This window comes from Polyodon spathula, unplaced genomic scaffold, assembly GCF_017654505.1.
Source record: "Polyodon spathula isolate WHYD16114869_AA unplaced genomic scaffold, ASM1765450v1 scaffolds_3822, whole genome shotgun sequence".
Taxonomy (NCBI): Eukaryota; Metazoa; Chordata; class Actinopteri; order Acipenseriformes; family Polyodontidae; genus Polyodon; species Polyodon spathula.
In genome coordinates, this window is record NW_024475280.1 from 1 (window position 1) to 24,284 (window position 24,284).

At 47.0% G+C, this 24,284-nt stretch overlaps 17 non-coding genes and 5 pseudogenes across 17 annotated transcripts; all 22 read left to right on the plus strand.

Annotated features, from left to right (window-relative positions):
• The first annotated feature begins 2,564 nt into the window (after positions 1 to 2,564).
• LOC121312330 lies at positions 2,565 to 2,753 on the plus strand. The gene has a single exon (XR_005949774.1). It is a non-coding gene; the product is annotated as a U2 spliceosomal RNA (small nuclear RNA).
• A 443-nt stretch (positions 2,754 to 3,196) lies between these two features.
• LOC121312337 lies at positions 3,197 to 3,314 on the plus strand. Its single transcript, XR_005949778.1, has one exon. It is a non-coding gene; the product is annotated as a U5 spliceosomal RNA (small nuclear RNA).
• A 185-nt stretch (positions 3,315 to 3,499) lies between these two features.
• Positions 3,500 to 3,622, plus strand: LOC121312327 (annotated as a pseudogene).
• A 524-nt stretch (positions 3,623 to 4,146) lies between these two features.
• Positions 4,147 to 4,267, plus strand: LOC121312348 (annotated as a pseudogene).
• Positions 4,268 to 4,448: 181 nt separating this feature from the next.
• On the plus strand, positions 4,449 to 4,642 carry LOC121312351. The gene has a single exon (XR_005949790.1). It is a non-coding gene; the product is annotated as a U2 spliceosomal RNA (small nuclear RNA).
• A 461-nt stretch (positions 4,643 to 5,103) lies between these two features.
• Positions 5,104 to 5,223, plus strand: LOC121312345. The gene has a single exon (XR_005949786.1). It is a non-coding gene; the product is annotated as a U5 spliceosomal RNA (small nuclear RNA).
• Positions 5,224 to 5,405: 182 nt separating this feature from the next.
• On the plus strand, positions 5,406 to 5,572 carry LOC121312333 (annotated as a pseudogene).
• A 425-nt stretch (positions 5,573 to 5,997) lies between these two features.
• Positions 5,998 to 6,114, plus strand: LOC121312350. Its single transcript, XR_005949789.1, has one exon. It is a non-coding gene; the product is annotated as a U5 spliceosomal RNA (small nuclear RNA).
• Positions 6,115 to 6,545: 431 nt separating this feature from the next.
• On the plus strand, positions 6,546 to 6,727 carry LOC121312328. Its single transcript, XR_005949772.1, has one exon. It is a non-coding gene; the product is annotated as a U2 spliceosomal RNA (small nuclear RNA).
• A 509-nt stretch (positions 6,728 to 7,236) lies between these two features.
• On the plus strand, positions 7,237 to 7,354 carry LOC121312338. The gene has a single exon (XR_005949779.1). It is a non-coding gene; the product is annotated as a U5 spliceosomal RNA (small nuclear RNA).
• A 2,173-nt stretch (positions 7,355 to 9,527) lies between these two features.
• LOC121312326 lies at positions 9,528 to 9,716 on the plus strand. Its single transcript, XR_005949771.1, has one exon. It is a non-coding gene; the product is annotated as a U2 spliceosomal RNA (small nuclear RNA).
• Positions 9,717 to 10,184: 468 nt separating this feature from the next.
• Positions 10,185 to 10,302, plus strand: LOC121312339. The gene has a single exon (XR_005949780.1). It is a non-coding gene; the product is annotated as a U5 spliceosomal RNA (small nuclear RNA).
• Positions 10,303 to 15,314: 5,012 nt separating this feature from the next.
• LOC121312352 lies at positions 15,315 to 15,495 on the plus strand (annotated as a pseudogene).
• Positions 15,496 to 15,914: 419 nt separating this feature from the next.
• On the plus strand, positions 15,915 to 16,032 carry LOC121312340. The gene has a single exon (XR_005949781.1). It is a non-coding gene; the product is annotated as a U5 spliceosomal RNA (small nuclear RNA).
• A 223-nt stretch (positions 16,033 to 16,255) lies between these two features.
• On the plus strand, positions 16,256 to 16,448 carry LOC121312336. Its single transcript, XR_005949777.1, has one exon. It is a non-coding gene; the product is annotated as a U2 spliceosomal RNA (small nuclear RNA).
• A 534-nt stretch (positions 16,449 to 16,982) lies between these two features.
• Positions 16,983 to 17,100, plus strand: LOC121312335. The gene has a single exon (XR_005949776.1). It is a non-coding gene; the product is annotated as a U5 spliceosomal RNA (small nuclear RNA).
• A 191-nt stretch (positions 17,101 to 17,291) lies between these two features.
• LOC121312347 lies at positions 17,292 to 17,484 on the plus strand. The gene has a single exon (XR_005949788.1). It is a non-coding gene; the product is annotated as a U2 spliceosomal RNA (small nuclear RNA).
• Positions 17,485 to 17,912: 428 nt separating this feature from the next.
• On the plus strand, positions 17,913 to 18,031 carry LOC121312344. Its single transcript, XR_005949785.1, has one exon. It is a non-coding gene; the product is annotated as a U5 spliceosomal RNA (small nuclear RNA).
• A 192-nt stretch (positions 18,032 to 18,223) lies between these two features.
• LOC121312325 lies at positions 18,224 to 18,416 on the plus strand. The gene has a single exon (XR_005949770.1). It is a non-coding gene; the product is annotated as a U2 spliceosomal RNA (small nuclear RNA).
• Positions 18,417 to 18,916: 500 nt separating this feature from the next.
• On the plus strand, positions 18,917 to 19,034 carry LOC121312341. Its single transcript, XR_005949782.1, has one exon. It is a non-coding gene; the product is annotated as a U5 spliceosomal RNA (small nuclear RNA).
• Positions 19,035 to 21,117: 2,083 nt separating this feature from the next.
• LOC121312331 lies at positions 21,118 to 21,271 on the plus strand (annotated as a pseudogene).
• Positions 21,272 to 21,853: 582 nt separating this feature from the next.
• Positions 21,854 to 21,971, plus strand: LOC121312342. Its single transcript, XR_005949783.1, has one exon. It is a non-coding gene; the product is annotated as a U5 spliceosomal RNA (small nuclear RNA).
• Positions 21,972 to 24,284: the final 2,313 nt, after the last annotated feature.

Below are 24,284 nucleotides of genomic sequence, written 5' to 3' on the forward strand. Positions count from 1 at the left end.
TCATTTCAAGTGTATGTGGCATGACCGCAGCATCCCGAGGATCCAGTGAGGAAGAGAAGGCGCTGGGAGCTGCATGCGATGGCGACTGGGAGAAGGATGCAGAACCTCATCCGTTTTCGATGGAGTGAGAATTTGGAGAAGGAGCTGAAAACCGTGAGCGTCGGAGATTTGAAGAATACACCAGGTGGTCGGGAGTTTTTTGTGAAGGAAGTTCTGCTGAAAGGTCTGAAGTTGGAGGTGAAATCTATTTTTTGTTTTCAGAATTATGAGAAGTTTTTTGATTTAGCCTTGTGCAATGAGGAACTGGCTCGTAGTGTTTGGGAGGTATACCAGAAGAAGAAAAATGAAAAACCTTTTTCTATGTATATTGGAGATCCTTTATTTGCAAGGGAAATCCGTCCCTTGTTTGTTTTTATGTTTAATCCATATGTTGGAGAAGAAGAAGTTGCACAGTATGTGGGGCGGTTTTGTGACATTATTTCGGGACCTTTTAAAGTACTTGACCCTGTTGGTATTTGGACCGGGAAGTGGAAGTTTATTGTGAGGCTGAAGATCTGCAGTTCAAAGGAGGGGGGTATAGTACACCCTCCGGGACGAGTACAGATTGGGGGTAACAGGGGTTTTTTAAGTTACCCTGGGCAACCGAGGAGGTGTTTCAAATGTGATATGGAAGGACATGAGGCGAATGAATGCCAAGTAACGTTCTGCCAAAAGTGTAGGAGGAAGGGGCATGAAGCGATGGACTGCAACACCCCAAAGAGTTGTAGCATGTGTGGATCCTTTGATCATTTGTATAGAGAGTGTGGAAAGCGTGGTATGGGAGGTGAGAGCATGCAAGTGAGGGTGGTGATGGTGCAAAGAATGATGGGAGTGGAGAAGAAAAGAGTGGAGGTGGGAGTGGTATGGATGGTGAGAGAGCAAGTGAGAGTGGTGATGGTGCAAAGAATGATGGGAGTGGAAAGGGATTGAGTGGAAGTGGGTGTGGTATGGATGGTGAGCGAGCAAATGAGGGTGATGATGGTATAAAGAGAGATGGGAGTGGAGAGGGAATGCGTGGAAGGTGTAGAAGTGGAGGTGATGTAAGTAAGGAGGGTGGTATGGAGAGTGGTGGAGGGAGTATGAGTGGTAAGGAAGTGAAAGAGGGTGGAGGTGTGGGTGTAGGTGGTGGTGGTGAAGGTGATGGTGGGGCGGACAAGGTAGAAGAGAGTGAGGCGATGGAGGGAACGAAGATTGATTTAAAAAAAAAGCGGAAAGACAGAGAAGCTGGAGCCGGGAGCAGAAGTGAGGAGAGTTCCAGTGAGGGTGCAGTCGGTCCGAGCTGGTCGGAAAGTGTGGAAGAAGAGGAGGAAAGGAGGAAAAGAAGAAGCAATCAGCAGAGAGAAAAGGAAGATGCAAAGGAGAAAAGGAAACGGGAAAAGGAGGAATATGCAAAGCTTTCTTGGGCGGAGAAGATGAAAATAGAAGAGGAGAAGAAGAGAAAGAAAGGTGATAAATATGTAGAGACTTCTACCTATAGACATACTTTAATGTCTTGTTACTGTGAGAAGGAATTTAGTGAATTAATGATTTGGAATGAAAGACTGAGAAAGGGACCTGCGTCAGAAAGTGAGATAGAGAAGTATGGAATTGAGAGAGACAAGATTTTGCAACGTGTTAGATGGAGGGCAGATATAGCAAGGAGGGAGGCGGAAAAGAAATAGAGGGATAGGGTTTTGTTTTTTGTTTTTTTCTGAATTTGCATGTTTGTGAAATGATTATTATATGAAATGATATTGTTTGTGTATAGTGTTTTTTGTTTCCTTTGTTTTGAATAATAAAATAATGTAATTGGGTATTTGGGTTTTTGTTCTGGGGTGAAAAGTAAGTTTTTGTTTGTAAATTTGCATATATGTAAAGTGAAGGTCTTTTCTTGTATTGTTAGAATATATGTTTAGTTTCTTAGTTACTGTTTTATTAGACTGTGTTGTTGTTTTGTAATGGGAATCAGGATTGTGTTTTGTTGAATGTTTTTGTTTTGTTAAAGTAATGTAATGTTTTTCTGTTTAGTTAGTTCTGGGGTGAAAAGTAAGTTTTTGTTTGTAAATTTGCATATATAGTAAAAACATATACAAATTCGATACAGAAACTTAAAACACAAGTCAAAACATTAACATATTCACAACAAAAAAACTTATAAGAACAACAATTACATCTAAATTATTTAATTGAATGTTTTTGTTTTGTTAAAGTAATGTAATGTTTTTCTGTTTAGTTAGTTCTGGGGTGAAAAGTAAGTTTTTGTTTGTAAATTTGCATATATGTAAAGTGAAGGTCTTTTCTTGTATTGTTAGAATATATGTTTAGTTTCTTAGTTACTGTTTTATTAGACTGTGTTGTTGTTTTGTAATGGGAATCAGTATTGTGTTTTGTTGAATGTTTTGTTTTGTTAAAGTAAAGTAATGGTTTCTGTTTAGTTATTTCTGTGTATGGATGAGCTAGTCTTTGATTTTGTGTTCAGTTTTGTAATGGCAATAAGTGTTGTGTTTTTCTGAATGTTTTTGTGTTTGTTATTTGTTAAGATTAAGATAATTTATTATAAAAAAAAAAAAAAAAAAAAACTGTTCTTATCAGTTTAATATCTGATACGTCCCCCATGGGGGGACCGTCTATATTAAATGGATTTTAGGAAGCGGGAGATGGCAGCGGGGTTTGCTCCGTCCACTACACGCCTCGACCCGGTATTGCCCAGTACCTCCGGGAATGGTGCCCCCCCCCCCCCCCGGTGCCATTTCTCAGAAAGGTCAAAGGAGAGAGAGAGGGAGAGAAAGAGAGAGGGGTGAGAGAGAGAGAGCAAGAGAGAGAGACAGACACAGGCGGAGCGAGAGAGAGAGAGAGAGAGAGGGTAGGAGCCCCACCCTCCCTCCCCACCCTCCCCTTTCCTGGGACGCGCCTTTTTCCCAGAGTTGTCGTTCTTTTTTTTTTTTTTTTTTTTTTTTTTTTTTCATATTTCATATTCAGGCAGGCCTAACACACGCAGCAGGCCAGTGTAGCAGCAGCAGCAGCAGCAAAGCGCCCTTTCGCCGGGGCGGAACGGCAGATGCGTTTTGGGAGGAGTTCCCTGTTTTTGTTTTGCGTGCGTGGCCTCGCTGCCGCTTGGCAGAGGGGAGGGCCTTTGGGCCTTTGGGCCTGCCGGAAGGGCTCGGCCACCAGCAAAGGCACGCTCCGGCTTCTCTACAGCTCGAATGAACCTTTCGCCTTTTACTAAAGATTTCCGTGGAGAGGAGCATTTACGAGTTCGATCCAATTTTTGGACAGCCCTTCCCCTCAGGGAGGGGCTCCACCTGGAGTTTAAAAGCAGAACGAGCACAGAAAGGGCGGTCGCCCCCGTTGGAGCCCGGCACCTTTCCTTCCTTCCTTCCTCCCGTCCTTCCTTCCTCCCTCCGCCCGCCCGAGAAGCAAGTACCACGACTGCTGCGGCGGGCGGCCGCGCCCGGGGCGTTTGGCCAAAACCATTGTGGGCACCGCTTCTCGGCCTCTTGGCTCCGATCATGTGTAGTGTCTGTTCTTATCAGTTTAATATCTGATACGTCCCCCATAGGGGGACCGTCTATATCAAATTGAGTATGGATTCAAGACAATTGATATAGCATATGGAAATGGACTGAACGCATCGGACCGATAACGTCATGGGGAGGCCCTTGCACGGGTAAAGATCAGCAAAGGTCCAATGCGAAATGGAGGAGACAAGAGGAGGAGAGCGAAGAGAGGCGAGGGCGAGCGAGATAGAGCTCTCGCGACGCCTCGCTCTCTCTATCTTCCTCCTTTAGCTCTCTCTCGCCTACGATGGTCGATGTGAGAGATACAGAGATTGAGAGAGTTGGAAAGAGAGAGCCCCACCCTGAAGCCTCCCCACCTCCCCTTTCCTGGGACGAGAGGCCTTCTTTTTTTTTTTTTTTTTTTTGACGTTCCATATTTCATATTCTGGCATTTGGATCACACGAAGGGAGTAGCAGCAGCAGCAAAGCGCCCTTTGGATCGGGGCGGAACTGCAGATGCGTTTTGGGAGGTGTTCCCCGTTTTTGTTTTGCGACGTGAAAATATGCTTTAGAACTTGGCAGAGGGGAGGGCCTTTGGGCCGGCCGGAAGGGCTCGGCCACCAGCAAAGGCACGCTCCTGCTTCTCTACAGCTAGAATGAACCTTTCGCCTTTTACTAAAGATTTCCGTGGAGCAGGAGCTATTTACGATTTCGATCCAATTTTTGGACAGCCCTTTCCCTCGGGGAGGGGTTCAACCTGGAGTTTAAAAGCAGATGTGCACCAGAAAGAGCGGTTGGCGGTGGGGTGTCAACCTCGGGGAGTTGGAACCTGTTCTTTCATCCCCTCCCTCCCAGGCGGGCGCCCCGAGAGCAGGTTTGATTATGCAGGTACGCATGGACGCGCCTGATGTTTGTTACAAAATAAATGCAGGCATCGCTTCTAAAAACAAAAAGCTCAGATCAAGTGTAGTATCTGTTCTTATCAGTTTAATATCTGATACATCCCCAATAGGGGTACTGTCTATATTAAATGGATTTTAGGAAGCGGGAGATGCAAGCGGGGTTTGCTCCGTCCACTCCACGCATCGACCTGGTATTGCAGTACCTCCGAGAACGGTGCCGATTTCTCAGAAAGGTCAAAAGAGAGAGAGATAGCGAGAGAGAGAGATAGCGAGAGAGAAGAGATAGCGAGAGAGAGAGATAGAGATGGAGAGAGACGCAACAACCTGGAGAGAAGAAGAGAGAGCGCGCTCTAGGGGGTGGGATTGCCTCCCTCCCCCCCCACCTCCCCTTTCCTGGGACGCGCATTTTCCCCCCCCTTTGAGTTCTTTTCCCGCCTAAAGCAAAGTTATTTGTTATTTTTTTTTTTTTTTTTTCAGATTTCATATTCAGGCAGGCCCAACACACGCAGCAGGCCAGTGTGACCAGACAGAAGAAAGCGCCCAGGAGTCCGGTGCGGAACGGCAGATGCGTTTTGGGAGGAGTTTCCTGTTTTTGTTTTGCGTGCGTGGCCTCCCGCTTGGCAGAGGGGAGTCCCTTGGGGCCTTTCCTTTGGGCCGGCCGCAAGGGCTCGGCCACCAGCAGAGGAAGACTCTGGCTTCTCCACAGCTCGAATAAATCTTTTTTTTTTCACTAAAGATTTCCGTGGAGAGGAGCATTTACGAGTGCGATCCAATTTTTGGACAGCCCTTACCCTCTGGGAGGGGCTCCACCTGGAGTTTAAAAGCACAACGAGCACAGAAAGGGCGGTCGCCCAGTTGGAGCCCGGCACCTGTCCTTCTTTCCTTCCTTCCTTCCTTCCTCCCCCCGCCCGCCCGAGAAGCAAGTACCACCACTGCTGCGGCGGGCGGCCGCGCCCGCAAAAGGCGTTTGGCCAAAACCATTGTGGGCATCGAGTTCTCCGCCTCTTGGCTCAGATCATGTGTAGTGTCTGTAGAATAACAGATACGTCCCCTATCTGGTACCATATATTAAATTGCTTGGCTGAGGGAAGAGAGGCGCTTCCCCTCCAGGCATCGACCCGTTATGGCAGTCCCCCCGGGAACGGTGCACAAAGGATAATGGTCAAAAGAGATTGGAGAGAGCGCTTAGGAGCGTTTTTTTAGAATGAGAGAGAGGAGATGTAAGACGGAGAGATTGAGAATTAGAGATGGATGAGTGAGTGGGGGTGGGATTGGGACAGGGAGGGGGGGTGGCGGGGAAAAAGAAAGACCCTGCCCGCGGAAAAAGGGGGCGGCGAGTTGTGTTTAGAGGAGCATTTGTATTTTTTTTGAATTTTTTTTTCATATTTCAAATTGATGGACAGGCCTTTCACACGCAGTTGGATTATATGGCAGCAGCAGCAATTTGCATAAATGCCGTTTTGGAATGGCACATGCGTTTTGACAGATGTTCCCTGTTGGATTTTGCGTGGGAGCCTCGCTGCCGCTTGGTTTTGGGGAGGGCCTTTGGGCCTGGAAGGGCTCGAAATGCCAGCAAAGGCACGCTCCGGCTTCTCTGCAGCTCGAAGAACCTTTCGCCTTTTGACTTTGAATTTCCGTGGAGAGGAGCATATACGAGTTTAGATCCAATTTTGGGACACCCCTTCCCCTCAGGGAGGGGCTCCACCTGGAGTTTATAAGATTTGGAGCACAGAAAGGGCGGTGGCGGGGAGGGGCGGTGGGCAACCTCGGGGTGCTTCCGTCCTTCCGTCCTCCCTCCCTCCCAGGCGGGCGTGGCCTTCTTATGGTTGCTGAGATTGACGCCGCTCCAGGCGAGACCTTCCCCTCATGGCGCGGGGCCCGAGACCAAAACCGGTTTTGGTAATACCTGGAGCGAAATCCTGGGAAACCGAGTCTGTCACACTATAGTCTAAACCATTTATGAATGATTTTGAAAGCGGGGTAACCCCTGGAAAAATTTAATTTACTTCAAGAAAACCTCTCCTCGCTCCTTCTACCTTGCCCGAACGAGGAGGTGAAAAGGTGCTAGCTTCCATAACGCATGAGTGTTGCCACGGGTAAAAGATAAGCAGTTTTCCAGTTTTCTCTACTATCTATCTTAACAAAAAAAAAAAAATCTTTTCTTATCAGTTTAATATCTGATACGTCTCCTATCAGGGGACCATCTATATTAAATTTATTTTTGTAATCTGGAGATGGAACAGTGGCTTGCTCCGTCCACTCCACGCATCGAACCGTTATTGCAGTACCTCCGGGAACGTTGCCCATTTCTTCAGAAAGGTCAAAAGAGAGAGCGAGTCAGAGCGAGAGAGAGCGAGCGAGAGCGAGCGAGAGGAGAGAGAGAGAGGAGAGACGCGAGAGAGAGAGAGATTCAGATGCAGAGGAGTGAGGAGAGGAGAAAGAAAGAGAGGGGGGAGAGAGAGAGAGAGCCCCACCCTCCCTCCCTCCCTAGTCGTCGTCGTTTTTACGCGGGAAAGCGGCCCCCTTGGAGGGGAAGACAACCTGCTGCGGCAAAAGGGACGGTTTTTCCGTTCTTTTTTTTTTTTTTTTTTTTTTTTTTTTTTTCATATTTCATATTCAGGCAGGCCTAACACACGCAGCAGGCCAGTGTAGCAGCAGCAGCAGCAGCAAAGCGCCCTTTCGCCGGGGCGGAACGGCAGATGCGTTTTGGGAGGTGTTCCCTGTTTTTGTTTTGCGTGCGTGGCCTCGCTGCCGCTTGGCAGAGGGGAGGGCCTTTGGGCCTTTGGGCCGGCCGGAAGGGCTCGGCCACCAGCAAAGGCACGCTCCGGCTTCTCTACAGCTCGAATGAACCTTTCGCCTTTTACTAAAGATTTCCGTGGAGAGGAGCATTTACGAGTTCGATCCAATTTTTGGACAGCCCTTCCCCTCAGGGAGGGGCTCCACCTGGAGTTTAAAAGCAGGACGAGCACAGAAAGGGCGGTCGCCCCCGTTGGAGCCCGGCACCTTTCCTTCCTTCCTTCCTTCCTTCCTTCCTTCCGTCCCCCTCCCTCCGCCCGCCCGAGAAGCAAGTACCACGACTGCTGCGGCGGTCGGCCGCGCCCGGGGCGTTTGGCCAAAACCATTGTGGGCATCGCTTCTCGGCCTCTTGGCTCTGCTCAAGTGTATGTGGCATGACCGCAGCATCCTGAAGATCCAGTGAGGAAGAGAAGGCGCTGGGAGCGGAATACGATGGCGACTGGAAGGAGGATGCAGAACCTGATCCGTTTCCGATGGAGTGAGGTTTTGGAGAAGGAACTGAAAAGCGTGGATATTGCAGAATTGAAGGATACACCTGGCGGACGAGAATTCTTTGTGAAGGAGGTGCTGTTGAAAGGACTAAATTTGGAGGTGAAGTCTATTTTCTGTTTTCAGAACTATGAAAAGTTTTTTGATTTGGCCTTGTGCAGTGAAGAATTGGCTCAGAGCGTGCTGGGATACTTATCAGAAGAAGAGAAATGAAAGGCCTTTTTCGATGTATATTGCAGATCCCTTATTTGCAAGGGAAGTTCGGCCATTGTTTGTTTTCATGTATAACCCGTATGTTGGGCAAGAGGAAGTCGCACAGTATGTTGGCCGTTTTTGCGACTGATTATTTCGGGACCTTTTAAAGTGCTTGACCCTATAGGTATATGGACCGGGAAGTGGAAATTTATTGTAAGGCTTAAGATTTGTAGTGCAAAGGAGGGGGGTATAGTACACCCTCCGGGTCATGTACAGATTGGGGGAAACAGGGGTTTTTTAAGTTACCCTGGGCAGCCGCGAAAGTGTTTTAAGTGTAACACTGAAGGACATGAGGCGAGCGAGTGCAAAGTAATGTTCTGCCAGAAATGCAGGCGGAAAGGGCATGAAGCGATGGACTGTAAAACCCCCAAAAGTTGCAGTATGTGTGGAGCACTGGATCACCTGTATAGAGAGTGTGGAAAGCGTGGTATGGGTGGTGAGAGAGCAAGTGAGGGTGGTGATGGTGCAAAGAATGATGGGAGGTGGAGAAGGTGAAAGAGTGGAGGCGGGAGTGGTATGGAATGGTGAGCGAGCAAAGGAGGGTGGTGATGGTGCAAAGAAAGATGGGAGTGGAAAGGGAATGAGTGGAGGGAGTAAAGGGGGTGGTGATGTAAGTAAGGAAGGTGGTGTGGTGAGAGCGGTTAGTGGTGGAGGGGGTATGAGTGGTAATGAAGTGAAAGGGGGTGCAGGTGTGGGTATGTGTGGTGGTGGTGTGGGTGAAGGTGATGGTGGGGCGGACAAGGTACAAGAGAGTGAGGCGATGGAGGCAACGGAGAGTGGAAATCAAGAGAAAGCGGAAGGACAGGGAACCTGGAGCCGGGAGCAGGAGTGAGGAGAGTGCCAACGAGGGTGCAGCTGGGCCCAGCTGGTATGAAAGCGTGGAGAAGAGGAGGAGATGAGGAAAAGAAGAGGAGAAGACCAAAGGAGAAAGGAAAGACTGGAACCGAGGGATTTTGAGAGGAGAAAATAATGGAAGAAAAGGAGGATAATTTAATGCGGAGTCTTTGTAGGAGGGAGTTTTTTGAGTTAATGGATTGGAAGGAGAGATTGTTGAAGGGGGTGCAACAGAGGCAGAGGTAAAGAAATACAGAACAGAAAGGAAGAGAGTTTTGTTATGTGCCAGATGGAAAGACGAAGAGAAAAGAAAGGGGATTATTAAGAAGTAAAGAGGTTTAAAAGAAAGATTTTGTTTTGTGTTGGATATGATTTTTGAGTTGAGAAAGAAATGTTGAAACTGAAGAGTGGGAGTGGGAATAAAAGATGTGTTTTGTTTTTGTTTTTGAAATATTTGTTGTTGTATATGTTTAAAACCTTGGAAAATTGATATGTTTTATTTTGGAAAATTGATGGCTCTGTTATTTTTGAAGAATTGATGTATTGTGTGTTTTTGTTATTTTGATTATGCTAAAGTTTATTGTAATGAAATGTTTTTGTTTTTTTGTTTTTGGTTGTTTTTTATTGTTTTTTTTTTCGTTTGTTTTTGTTTTTTTTTTGTGTGATTTTAATAGATATATTTCTAACCACAAATTTACCATTTCCTTAAACAAAGAAACCTTAATTTAAATTTCAAATATTTCAAATAAAAAAAAAAAAAAAAAAAAAAATCTGTTCTTATCAGTTTAATATCTGATACGTCCCCCATAGGGGGACCGTCTATATTAAATGGATTTTTGGAAGCGGGAGATGGAAGCGGGGCTTGCTCCGTCCACTCCACGCATCGACCCGGTATTGCAGTACCTCCGGGAACGGTGCCCATTTCTCAGAAAGGTCAAAAGAGAGAGAGAGCGAGCGAGAGAGAGAGAGAGAGAGAGAGAGAGAGAGAGAGAGAGAGAGAGAGAGAGAGAGAGAGAGAGAGGGGGCTGAACGACGGAGAGAGAGAGAGAGAGAGAGGAGAGAGAGAGCGAGAGAGAGACCCCCCCCCCCTCCCTCCCTCCCTCCCCACCCCCCCTCCCCTTTCCTGGGACGCGCCGTTTTCCCGCTCTTTTCGTTCTTTTTTTTTTTTTTTTTTTTTTTTTTTTTTTTTTTTCATATTTCATATTCAGGCAGGCCTAACACACGCAGCAGGCCAGTGTAGCAGCAGCAGCAAAGCGCCCTTTCGCCGGGGCGGAACGGCAGATGCGTTTTGGGAAGAGTTCCCTGTTTTTGTTTTGCGTGCGTGGCCTCGCTGCCGCTTGGCAGAGGGGAGTGCCTTTGGGCCGGCCGGAAGGGCTCGGCCACCAGCAAAGGCACGCTCCGGCTTCTCTACAGCTCGAATGAACCTTTCGCCTTTTACTAAAGATTTCCGTGGAGAGGAGCATTTACGAGTTCGATCCAATTTTTGGACAGCCCTTCCCCTCAGGGAGGGGCTCCACCTGGAGTTTAAAAGCAGAACGAGCACAGAAAGGGCGGTCGCCCCCGTTGGAGCCCGGCACCTTTCCTTCCTTCCTTCCTTCCCCTCCGCCCTCCGCCCGCCCGAGAAGCAAGTACCACGACTGCTGCGGCGGGCGGCCGCGCCCGGGGCGTTTGGCCAAAACCATTGTGGGCATCGCTTCTCGGCCTCTTGGCTCAATCAAGTGTATGTGGCCTGACCGCAGCTCTTGAGACGCCATCAGAATGGAGAATCTAGGATCACCGTCGACCCCCAGGGTGCGATTGAAGAACACTGTGCGTTTGGAGTTAGCAGAAGATGAGGAGCTACGCAGAAAAGTGGATTTAAAATTTCTTATGGAGAAGATCTTGATGGGAGAGCTCGGCATATTTCCACAGCAAATATTCTGTTTGCAGGAATTCTTGAAGACCAGGATATACGACATCACCTTGGTTTCGGAGTCTCTTTGTTACAACGTTTGGGAAATCTACAAAAAGAAGAGAAACCTTCCTTGTTTTTTTGGAATCAAAATGGAGATGCTGTACACCAGAGAGGTGAGAACACTAACTGTGCATATGTTCAACCCTTTTGTGCAAGAGAATGAAATAAAGAACTTTTTATTGCGCTACTGTGACCAAGTGCAAAATGGAGAGAAAATAAAGAATGAATATGATATCTGGAATGGGAAAAGGAGATATACAGTTACTTTTAAAAAGGACCCGGAAGGAATAGGAGGAGTCAGACACCCTCCAAGTAACTTTTCAATTGGGCCTAATAAAGGCTATCTTTTTTATCCAGGACAGCCACGTTATTGTAGAAAATGTGGCCAGTTTGGCCATGTTATGGTGGACTGCATGGAAGATCATTGCAGTAATTGTAATGGAAGTGGCCATAAGGCTAAAGACTGCACAAAAGCGAAGAGCTGTAACCTGTGTGGAGATCCTGGACACTTGTATAAATCCTGTCCTCAAAAGAGAAGAACATATGCAGAGGCAACAGTAGCTAGACCACCACCGGCAGAACAGCAGGAAGCAGAGGAGCAGTCAGTGACAGTAGATAAAAGGGCAGAGGATGCAAGCATGCAAGACCAGCAGAAGGAAGACCCAAGTCCCAAGAGCTCAGAGGAAGAGTCCAAAGAGGATTATGCAAAATGGATGGGGTTGGATGTTTCTGATGTCACTGATAGCGAAGGAGAGTCTTCGGCTGAGCTTTCTTCAGTAAAGGAGTGGGGTGAGGATGAGCATGAGATGGAGGAGGCCAGAGAGAATTCGGAAGGAATGGAATGGATGGAAGCAAGGAACAAGAGAAAAGCTTCAGGTGAGAAAAAAGAGGAAGAGCCGGAGGAGAAGAAAGGGCTAAAAGGGGTGGTCACAGCTGTAACCACTTATAATAGATTCGATCCATTGGTAAGCAGTATGAAGGAGCTGGAAGAAGGAGAAGACTACTCTGTGTGCGAAGCCAACACATCTGGGCAGAAAGGATATTTGAGTCCTGGAGGGGTTGAGACATTTGCTCACACAACAGGAATGTTGTTGAGAGCAGAGGGAAGCAAGAAACAACGTGAAGAGACAGGTGAGTGAGAGAATCGCTTCTTTAAAACTACCTAATGGCATTTAAAGTACTGACAATTAATGCAAGAGGCTTGAGGGACATTGGGAAAAGAAAAACCTTTTTGTTTTCATTGGCGACTGTGAACTTTGATGTAGCATTCCTCCAAGAATGCCATTTAAAAGATAATGGAGATATAAAGACGTTTTCAAAAGAATGGAAAGAAGGACCTTCATGTTGGAGCATTGGGCATGTGCACGCTGATGGGGTGGGGATACTATTTAAGGGAAGGGGTTTTGTTATTGAGAGCTCATGTTCTGTTAATCCTGGAAGAGTGTTGTGTGTGGATGTAAATTGGAACGGGGTGAGGTTTCGTTGTATAAATGTGTATGCACCTAGTAAGAGGGGGGCTAGATTGGAGTTTTTTAAGTGTTTGCCTTCACTTTTAAATACTAGTAGGGTGGTGGTGATGGGTGGAGACTTTAATGTGTCTTTAGATAAATTGGAGAGTGAGGAACAAGGTGCTAGGGATTTTTCGGCCACGTGGATTAAAAAAATGTGTACTGATTTTTCTTTTTATGACTCTTATAGAGAAATGAATAAACAGGATGGGGGGTTTACATGGAGGAACTCTAGAGGGGATCAATCAAGGATTGATTATTTTTTTCTACCAGTGGGGGTTACAATCCAAGATTTTAAAATTTTTCCATGTTGGGGCTCGGATCACGAAATGCTGGTAGTAAGTATAAAGGTGGAGGTTCCAGAGAGAGGGACGGGGTTTTGGAAACTTAATGTAAGAGTTCTGGAGGATGAGGAATTTCAGGCTAGGTTCCAGGAAATGTATAAAGGGTGGCAGAATTTAAAAAGGGGGTACAACTCTATGGTAGGGTGGTGGGAAGATGTAAAAAAGAAAGTTAATACATTTTGTCAGAAATATTGCAGGTGGCAGAGGAGGAGGGAGAGAGATAAAATAAATGGTTACAATTATAAATTACAAGGATTGTTCTCTAAAATGAATAATGGAGAAGAGATAGACTGGGGAGAGGTTAAGAGGTTAAAAGGAGCAATGGGGGATTATTTTGAGCAGAAAGCCCAGGAGTTTGCTTTCTTGGCTAAAATAAATGAGAAAGAAAGTGATGAAAAGGTAACCAAATTTTTTTTTCAATCAGTAAAGCAAAAACAAACTAAAAGTGTAGTAATTGGGCTTAAAACAGAAAAAGGGGTGGTTGGTGGGAAGGAGGAAATGTTAAGGCATGCCAGGCGGTTTTATCAGGATCTCTTTGCTGAAAGGGAAGTGTCTCAACAGGAGGTAGATGTGTTGTTGAAGAGTATTGAGAATAAATTAACTAGTGAAGAGCAGGATCAATTGGAGGAGGAGGTAACGGAGGCTGAGGCAAAGGCAGCACTAGATTCAATGAAAGGAAATAAAACGCCAGGGTGTGATGGGTTGCCCAAAGAATTCTTTGTGTGTTTTTGGGATTTGCTAAAGAAGGATTTGGTGGAGGTATATAGGGAGATTTTTGAAGAGGGAATAATGCCTGAGTCAATGAGGAAAGGGGTAATAAGCCTTATATTCAAGAAAGGGGATAGAACTGAGCTAGAGAACTGGAGGCCAATAACATTGCTCTCAGTGGATTATAAAATATTAAGTAAAATATTAACAAATAGGCTAAAAAGAGTAATGCCATCAATAGTGAATATAGACCAGACATGTGGAGTGAAGGGGAGGTCTAGTTGTCTAAATCTAATTTTAATAAGGGACATTTTGACTTGGGTTAAAGAACGAGACTTACCTCTATGCCTATTAAATTTAGATCAGGAGAAAGCATTTGATAGGGTGAATCACGCTTTTTTGTTAAATTTGTTGAAGAAATTTAATTTTGGGCCAGTTTTTATAAAGTGGATCCAGATATTGTATAAAGAGGTGTTTAGTTTGGTAAATATAAATGGGTTTTTTTCTGAACCAGTTAGACAGTTTGGAGGGGTGAGGCAGGGTTGCCCTCTGTCTCCTTTGCTTTATGTAATTTTTATCGAACCTTTAGCGGAATTAATCAGAAAGGATAAAGACATTAAAGGGGTCCATATACCAGGAGGGGCGGGGGATACAGTTAAAATCACTCAATATGCAGATGACATGACATTATTTGTGTCAACAGATAAAGGTTTGGACAGGATAGTAGAGCTGTTGCAGGGGTTCAGTCGTGCAACAGGATCAAAGATTAACATGGGGAAGTCATCGATAATGTATTGTGGAAGGTGGGCTGACAGGAATGATGTAAGACATGGCTTTACCTGGTGCAAAGATGGGATGAAAATTTTAGGTCTTAAGTTTTACAAAGAAGAATGTGCTAAAAGAAACTGGGTGGAGAAAATTGAGAGGGTTAAAACACAATTGGATATATGGAGGGTTAGGAGATTAACTATAACAGGGAAGGTGGTTGTTATCAAAGCAGATCTACTGCCAGGTTTGAATTATATGGCTTATATCTTTCCTATGCCGACAAAATGTAAATTATTACTGACAAAGGTGGTGTTTTCTTTTATATGGGGGGGTCGGTATGAATCGGTTAAAAGAGAACAGATGTATATGCCAGTACCACAAGGGGGCAGAGATGTTCCATGTATCCCATTAAAGTTAGAGGTTTTGTATGTCCACAATACTTGTAAAATGATTATTGAAGAGAAAGATCACAAAGCTTGTTTTTTTATAAAGTTTTGGTTTTCCTTTGTGTTAAGATCCATAGTAAATATTAGGAATGTCGTACCCAGGGCAGATAAGAGGCCGTGGCATTATGAAAGAGCTGCTCTGTTTTTAAAAACACATCCAGAAATTCTGAAAAAGGAAGTGGTGTTAAATCATAAAGGGATGTACACATGTCTTAGGGATAAAATGATAAACAAAAGGGCAGAGGTACAGGTAAATAGTGAAATCAATTGGAAACAGCTACAACCAAAGTATTTGGATAATTCAACAAAGGATTTAAATTGGTTGGCGGCATTGAATAGATTACCTGTAAAAGATACATTATACAGACATGGGTGTGCGAGGGATTCATTGTGTCCAAGGAAATGTGGGGTAGGAGAAACGGTGAGGCACGCGTTATGGAGCTGCCAGGTTGTGACTAAGTTCTGGAGGCGGGTGAGGATGAGGATTATGAAAGGAGTCATTGAGGATAATGTCTTGTCATCTGATTGCATTCTGTATGGTGGAGGTTTGAATAAATTGAAACAGAGAGAATATGAGGTGGTGTGGACCATAGTTAGTATGGGAAAAGAATATGTATGGAATACAAGATGCAAACAAATCAGGAAGATCAAGGATGTTTTGACAGCTAAAGAGATGTATTATGCATTTGTGGCACAAATTAAAGGTATGCTTAGAATGTATGGGTTTGTGCATGGGGAAAAGAAATGTAAAGAAACATGGGGATCAGTGATGAAAAATGTCATGTAAACCACTGAATAAAATTTAATATCAAAAATCAAAATCTGTTCTTATCAGTTTAATATCTGATACGTCCCCCATAGGGGGACCGTCTATATTAAATGGATTTTTGGAATCGGGAGATGGAAGCGGGGCTTGCTCCGTCCACTCCACGCATCGACCCGGTATTGCAGTACCTCCGGGAACGGTGCACATTTCTCAGAAAGGTCAAAAGAGAGAGAGAGAGAGAGAGAGAGAGCGAGCGAGTGAGAGCTTTGTCTAAGAAAGAGAGAGAGAGAGAGAGAGAGACCCCACCCTAACCCTCCTCCCTCCCTCCCCACCTCCCCTTTCCTGGGACGCGCCGTTTTCCCGCTCTTTTCGTTCTTTTTTTTTTTTTTTTTTTTTTTTTTTTTTTTTTTTTTCATATTTCATATTCAGGCAGGCCTAACACACGCAGCAGGCCAGTGTAGCAGCAGCAGCAGCAAGCAAAGCGCCCTTTCGCCGGGGCGGAACGGCAGATGCGTTTTGGGAGGAGTTCCCTGTTTTTGTTTTGCGTGCGTGGCTTCGCTGCCGCTTGGCAGAGGGGAGTGCCTTTGGGCCTTTGGGCCGGCCGGAAGGGCTCGGCCACCAGCAAAGGCACGCTCCGGCTTCTCTACAGCTCGAATGAACCTTTCGCCTTTTACTAAAGATTTCCGTGGAGAGGAGCATTTACGAGTTCGATCCAATTTTTGGACAGCCCTTCCCCTCAGGGAGGGGCTCCACCTGGAGTTTAAAAGCAGAACGAGCACAGAAAGGGCGGTCGCCCCCGTTGGAGCCCGGCACCTTTCCTTCCTTCCTTCCTTCCTTCCTTCCTCCCTCCCTCCGCCTTCCTTCCTTCCTTCCTTCCTTCCTTCCTCCCTCCGCCCGCCCGAGAAGCAAGTACCACGACTGCTGCGGCGGGCGGCCGCGCCCGGGGCGTTTGGCCAAAACCATTGTGGGCATCGCTTCTCGGCCTCTTGGCTCAGATCAAGTGTAGTATCTGTTCTTATCAGTTTAATATCTGATACGTCCCCCATAGGGGGACCGTCTATATTAAATGGATTTTTGGAAGCGGGAGATGGAAGCGGGGCTTGCTCCGTCCACTCCACGCATCGACCCGGTATTGCAGTACCTCCGGGAACGGTGCACAGTTCTCAGAAAGGTCAAAAGGAGAGCGAAAAAGAGAGCGAGAGAGAGAGAGAGAGAGAGAGAGAGAAGAGAGAGCGATGGAGCGGGAGGGGGGAAGAGAGGGGGGCGGTTGGAGAATCGAGGGAAGGGGGCTCGAGAGAGAGAGAGGAGAGGGAGAGAAGGAGGAGAGGAGGCGTGAGAGGGATGAGAGAGGGATGAGGAGAGAGAGAGAGAGAGAGAGAGCCCCTATCCCCCCCCCTCCCCACCCTCCCCTTTCCTGGGACGCGCCGTTTTCCCGCTCTTTTCGTTCTTTTTTTTTTTTTTTTTTTTTTTTTTTGAACATATTTTTTCTATTCAGGCAGCCTAACACACGCAGCAGGTGAGTGTATGTCCAGCAGCAGCAGCAAAGCGCCCTTTCGCCGGGGCGGAACGGCAGATGAGTTTTGGGAGGAGTTCCCTGTTTTTGTTTTGCGTGCGTGGCCTCGCTGCCGCTTGGCAGAGGGGAGGGCCTTTGGGAGGGCCTTTGGGCCGGCCGGAAGGGCTCGGCCACCAGCAAAGGCACGCTCTGGCTTCTCTACAGCTCGAATGAACCTTTCGCCTTTTACTAAAGATTTCCGTGGAGAGGAGCATTTACGAGTTCGATCCAATTTTTGGACAGCCCTTCCCCTCAGGGAGGGGCTCCACCTGGAGTTTAAAAGCAGAACGAGCACAGAAAGGGCGGTCGCCCCCGTTGGAGCCCGGCACAGAGACTTCCTTCCTTCCTATGCTCCCTCCCTCCCTCCTCCCGCCCGCCCGCCCGAAGAAGCAAGTACCACGACTGCTGCGGCGGGCGGCCGCGCCCGGGGCGTTTGGCCAAAACCATTGTGGGCATCGCTTCTCGGCCTCTTGGCTCAGATCAAGTGTAGTATCTGTTCTTATCAGTTTAATATCTGATACGTCCCCCATAGGGGGACCGTCTATATTAAATGGATTTTTGGAAGCGGGAGATGGAAGCGGGGCTTGCTCCGTCCACTCCACGCATCGACCCGGTATTGCAGTACCTCCGGGAACGGTGCCCATTTCTCAGAAAGGTCAAAAGAGAGAGAGAAAGAGAGAGCTGGAAAGGAGAGAGAGCGTAGCGAGGATCCATCAAGAGAAAGAGAGGAGGAAAGGAGGGTGTGACAACGGGTCAGAGTTGGGGTGAGAGCAATGGAAGAGGAGGAAGAGGAGGAAGAGGAGAAGAAGAAAGAGGAGGAGAAGAAAAAGGATAAAATTTCGTTCTTTTTTTTTTTTTTTTTTTTTTTTTCATAAATATTCGGAGGAGAATGTAATGAAGGCTGTATGTAGCAGCAGCAGCAGCAGCAGCAAGCGCCCTTTCGCCGGGAACGGCAGATGATTTTGGGAGGAGTTCCCTGTTTTTGTTTTGCGTGCGTGGCCTCGCTGCCGCTTGGCAGAGGGGAGGGCCTTTGGGCCTTTGGGCCGGCCGGAAGGGCTCGGCCACCAGCAAAGGCACGCTCCGGCTTCTCTACAGCTCGAATGAAATGTTTCGCCTTTTACTAAAGATTTCCGTGGAGAGGAGCATTTACGAGTTCGATCCAATTTTTGGACAGCCCTTCCCCTCAGGGAGGGGCTCCACCTGGAGTTTAAAAGCAGAACGAGCACAGAAAGGGCGGTCGCCCCCGTTGGAGCCCGGCACCTTTCCTTCCTTCCTTCCTTCCCTCCCTCCTTCCTTCCCACCCTTTGCCCGCCCGTTGAAGCAAGTACCACGACTGCTGCGGCGAGGCGGCCGCGCCCGGGGCGTTTGGCCAAAACCATTGTGGGCATCGCTTCTCGGCCTCTTGGCTAAGATCAAGTGTAGTATCTGTTCTTATCAGTTTAATATCTGATACGTCCCCCATAGGGGGACCGTCTATATTAAATGGATTTTTGGAAGCGGGAGATGGAAGCGGGGCTTGCTCCGTCCACTCCACGCATCGACCCGGTATTGCAGTACCTCCGGGAACGGTGCCCATTTCTCAGAAAGGTCAAAAGAGAGAGAGAGAGAGAGAGAGAGAGAGCGAGAGAGAGAGAGAGAGAGAGAGAGAGAGAGAGAGAGAGAGAGAGAGAGAGAGAGAGAGAGAGAGAGAGAGAGAGAGGAGAGAGAGAGAGAGAGAGAGAGAGAGAGCGCCACGGAAGGAGGGAGGAGGTCGAGACGAGGAGAGGAGAGAGAGATGAGAGCCAGCCCACTAACCCACCCTCAAACTCCCTTCTGGGACGCGCGTTTTCCCGCACTCTTTTTTTTTTTTTTTTTTTTTTTTTTTTTTTTTTCATATTTCATATTCAGGCCAGGCCTAACGCAGCAGCGTCCCAGGTCGTGTAGCCAGCAGCAGCAGCAGCAAAGCGCCCTTTCGCCGGGGCGGAACGGCAGATGCGTTTTGGGAGGAGTTCCCTTTTTTTGTTTTGCGTGGCCTTGCTGCCGCTTGGTAGAGGGGAGTGCCTTTGGGCCGGCCGGAAGGGCTCGGCCACCAGCAAAGGCACGCTCCGGCTTCTCTACAGCTCGAATGAACCTTTCGCCTTTTACTAAAGATTTCCGTGGAGAGGAGCATTTACGAGTTCGATCCAATTTTTGGACAGCCCTTCCCCTCAGGGAGGGGCTCCACCTGGAGTTTAAAAGCAGAACGAGCACAGAAAGGGCGGTCGCCCCCGTTGGAGCCCGGCACCTTTCCTTCCTTCCTTCCTTCCTTCCTTCCTTCCTTCCTTCCTTCCTTCCTTCCTTTCCTTCCTCCCTCCGCCCGCCCGAGAAGCAAGTACCACGACTGCTGCGGCGGGCGGCCGCGCCCGGGGCGTTTGGCCAAAACCATTGTGGGCATCGCTTCTCGGCCTCTTGGCTCCGGTCAAGTGAGGGTTAAGAAGGCGAAAGTAAGACTTTGAAGGCGTAAGCTGGAAAGAGTTTTTTGAGCAAAAATGGAAGAAGGAGCTGAAGGACGGAATACTCTCTATTTCCAGTTGAAACAACTGACTGGATTGTGGGGGAGGCGGAAGTTTGTGCTGGAAGTTTTGTTCGGGTTTTTTGGATTGGAAGCAGAGGATATTCTTTGCGTGAAGGATTATATTGCCAAAGGTCGATTCGACGTGACTATGAAAGCGGAGGAGGCCTGCTGGGAAATGCTAAAGAGGTATGAAGAGAATAAAGAGGTGCTGCCGGCTAGTGTGTTTGTCATGGAACCATGGTTTCTGAGGGAGTGGAAAATGGTTTATGTGACTATGTCCAGTCCATTCGTGCCAGAAGAGGACATTACAACGGTTTTGAAAAGGAACTGTGAGCTGAAGAGTGAGTTTCCAGTGAAGGTAATGGATTCTGAAAATGTGTGGAATGGTGTCTGGAAATATACTGCTAAGCTGCATGTGAGGGAAGGGAGGGTGATTCATATCCGACCTCATTTGACAATAGGAGCAGTGAGAGGAACATTGTATTACAGGGGACAACCTAAAGTGTGTTACAAATGTAACAGAGAAGGACACTTTGCTGCTGAATGTGGGGAAGTGTTATGTAAAAACTGCCAAGGGACAGGTCATGTTTCCAGAGACTGCCCTAGGGGATGGATTTGTAATCTCTGTGGTTCTACAGAGCATATGTACAGAGACTGCCCAAAGAGTGCAAAGAGCTATGCCCAAGCAGCTAAGGGTGGGGAGAAGAAGAAAAAAGAAGAAGAGAAAACAAAGGAACAGCCTGAAAAGAAAACAAAGACTGGGACAGTGCCAGAGGAAAAAGAAATTCAGAAAGGCAAAGGAGTGAGTGTTGGGGGAGGAGTCCCCAGAGGAGAAGGTGGAATGGCGGGAAAACTAAAACAGGAGCAAACAAAGGAAAAGGGTGGAGTTTCGGGGGAGGAGGGAGAAGAGAGAGGTGGCTGCGGTGCAACAAGAGACCAGCAGGGGACCTTAGAGGAGCGCTCCGCTTCTGTTCCGATGGAGGAGGGAGAGGTGCAGAGGAAGAGAAAGGAGAGAGAAGGAAAGGAGGTGAGGACTAGCGAGGATCCATCAAGAAAGATAAGAGGAGGAAAGGAGGGTGTGACAACGGGTCAGAGTTGGGGTGAAGCAATGGAAGAGGAGGAAGAGGAGGAAGAGGAGAAGAAGAAAGAGGAGGAGAAGAAAAAGGATAAAATTGTTCAAAAGAGAGGTGAAGGAAGTGCTTTAGAAACATCGGAGGAGAATGTAATGAAGGCTGTATGTGCTAAAGAGTATGAAGAACTCATGGCCTGGAAGGAGAGGATGAGGAAGGGTAGGATAACAGAAGCAGAGTGGAAGAGATATGAGGAAGAGAGGCACAAACTTGTGATTGAAGCACGGCGGAGAGCGGAGGAGTTGTTAAAGAAGCACAAGAGAATGTAAAGGAAGTTTAGTTTAGTTTTTTGGGGTTTGGGGTTTTTTTTGAACTTAAGATGTAAAGGAAGTAAAAGAGTAGTTTAGTTTTTGGGGTTTTTGGGTTTTTGTGGAATTAGAATTTTTTTTGGAAAAAGAATAAAAGAAGATGTATTTTTTGGGGATTTTTTGAGGAATTTTTGTGGACTTATAATTTTGAAAAGTTTTTTTGGGGAAATGTTTGTGTTTGTTTTTGAGTATTTTCAGTAATTGTTTTGTGTTGTTTAAATGAATTATTTTTGTGATTTATTGAATAAAAAAAAAAAAATCTGTTTTTACCGTTAAATACTAATTTAGGTAGGGGCAACCTCCGTCGATATAAATGGATTTCGCCTTCCTTATCAGTTTAATATCTGATACGTCCCCCATAGGGGGACCGTCTATATTAAATGGATTATGGAAGCGGGGCTTGCTCCGTCCACTCCACGCATCGACCCGGTATTGCAGTACCTCCGGGAACGGTGCCCATTTCTCAGAAAGGTCAAACAGAGAGAGCGAGAGAGAGAGAGAGAGGGCGAGAGAGGAGAGAGAGAGAGAGAGAGAGAGAGAGAGAGAGAGAGAGAGAGCGAGAGAGAGAGAGAGAGAGAGAGAGAGAGAGAGAGAGAGAGAGATAGAGAGAGATAGGGGGATGGGAGGGAGGGCCATAAGGCATGAGATCGAGGCCCTTCGCACCGGGTAAAGAGGCATTTCAGTTTTCTCTACCTCGTCTCGCCATCCCTCGCACGCTCTCTCTCATCTCTTCCCTCCCCAACTCCCTCCCCACCCTCCCCTTTCCTGGGACGCGCCGTTTTCCCGCTCTTTTCGTTCTTTTTTTTTTTTTTTTTTTTTTTTTTTTTTTTTTTTTCATATTTCATATTCAGGCAGGCCTAACACACGCAGCAGGCCAGTGTAGCAGCAGCAGCAGCAGCAGCAAAGCGCCCTTTCGCCGGGGCGGAACGGCAGATGCGTTTTGGAAGGAGTTCCCTGTTTTTGTTTTGCGTGCGTGGCCTCGCTGCCGCTTGGCAGAGGGGAGTGCCTTTGGGCCGGCCGGAAGGGCTCGGCCACCAGCAAAGGCACGCTCCGGCTTCTCTACAGCTCGAATGAACCTTTCGCCTTTTACTAAAGATTTCCGTGGAGAGGAGCATTTACGAGTTCGATCCAATTTTTGGACAGCCCTTCCCCTCAGGGAGGGGCTCCACCTGGAGTTTAAAAGCAGAACGAGCACAGAAAGGGCGGTCGCCCCCGTTGGAGCCCGGCACCTTTCCTTCCTTCCTTCCTTCCTTCCTTCCTTCCTTCCTTCCTTCCTTCCTTCCTTCCTTCCTTCCTTCCTTCCTTCCTTCCTTCCCTCGAGGGGCGCCCGAGAAGCAAGTACCACGACTGCTGCGGCGGGCGGCCGCGCCCGGGGCGTTTGGCCAAAACCATTGTTGGCATCGCTTCTCGGCCTCTTGGCTCTGACCAATTGGGTGTGTGGCTTGTCCGCAGCTTATTGGTTGCTGAAGGAAGAGAAGGCGATTGGGTAGTAAGTGGAGCTACATGTCGGCCCCCTCGGCGCGACTTCTGAATACAATACGTTTCATTGGAAGAGAAAAGGATGGAGTTCAGTTCACCATGACAAGAAGGAGCTTTGCCAAGGACATCATTTTTGAATTCCTGGGAGTTACAGCGGCGCAGATCTATTGCTACCGGGACTTTCCACTAAGGAGTACCTATGAAGTGACTTTCGCGGGGGACTACTTATGCGAGGAAGCATGGACCAAGTGCCTGGAATCAAAGGACATCTCTCCGATTTCAAACTTCAGAGTGGAGCCACTGTTTGCAAGCCGGGTGAGAACCGTGACAGTGTGCATGCAGAACCCTTATACTAAAGAGCAGGACATTCGGCGATTTCTGACTAAATACTGCGATGTTTTAGGTGCTGGAGTAAGAGAGATGGACTATGATGGTATGTGGAACGGGAATAGAAAATACACTGTCCGTTTTAAGAGGAAAATAGGAGGGTTTGAATGTCCCCCAGCATCCTTTTACATCGGGCCGTGTTAAGGGATATCTGTATTACTATGGACAACCCAAAACTTGTCGAAAATGTGGAGAGCAGGGACATATTGCAGTAATGTGCCCTAATATCTTCTGCAGAAATTGTCTAGAGACGGGACATGAGGCAAAGGAATGTAAAAAACCCAGATCCTGCAACCTGTGTGATTCCACTGAGCACATGTTCAAGGACTGCCCTTACCGACACAAGACTTACGCTGAGTCATTTCGTGACGTTGAGGAGGTTCTAGAAGAAATTGCACCTACCTGTGCTGATGGGGGCGCTGTTTCTGAAGGCGCTGTGCAGGAGAATCTTCCAGTGACTACAACGGCGGCTGCGATGGAGGAGCCTCTGGCTGTTGGGTTGGAGCCTCCCGCTGTTGAGGACCCTGTGGCAGGAGTGTCTGGAAAAGAAAAAAGGGAAAAAAAGAAGTCAGTTACTAGTGTTGAGAACTTACCTGAAGCTATGGCGACCGACGAATCATCTCAAGGTACGGTGATTTCAGATACACCTGTTGGGGGCACAAAACAATGGGGAGACACAGAAGAAAGTGACGAGATGGGTTGGGAATTGGTGGGAGGAAAAAGAACGACAAAGAGGAAATTAAACCAGGAGGGTTTGGAAGGTGACAACAAAGTCTGCGTAATTGAGACATCCAACAGCTACGAGTGTTTGGAAAATGAGGAGGTGGGAGAGGAAGAAGTCTCAAGTGTCGAGCCGTCTTCCATAGAGAGCTCCCCGTTGGTTCGAGTCGGAAGTGGAGAGTGTGGAGGAAAAAGAGAATTCCCAGGGGAATTACTTGAGAGCCTCAATGTTGGACAACATGAAGAAAACGACAATGTTCCAGAAGGGTGGTAAAGAAGATGGAATAAAAAAAAAAAATGTAAATGTTTCAACGAGTTTTCAGACAACACTAGGGGCATGAGAGATGTTGGTAAGAGGGCTTCCTTGTTCTTTTCTCTCAGGTCTTTGGACTTTCAAGTCTGTTTTTTGCAGGAATGCCACCTGAAGAATTCAGAGGACATTGAACGCTTTAGTAAGGACTGGAAGGATGGTGCTTCAGTATGGAGCATTGGTAATGTACATTCAGATGGGGTGGAATATTATAAAAATACTAGGTTTGTCATTGAGGAAACAAGAGTGATCATACCAGGCAGGTTAATGTATACAGATGGTAGGCTCAATGATAGAAAGCTCCACCTGGTGAATATGTACGCACCTACATTAAAAGGGACAAGGTTGGACACATTTAAGCATTTACCTGATATTCTATGCACCAATCGTACAGTTGTAATGGGTGGGGATTTTCTTGTGCTGTTAGATTATATGTTTAGTTTCTTAGTTATTGTTTTATATGTATTAGACAGATTTTGATTGTATGTTTTGGTTTTGTAATGATAATAAGTTTGTGTTTTTGAAATGTATAAACGAATTGTTTTTTTTGTGAAGTATTATTTAGTTTTTGTAATGGATA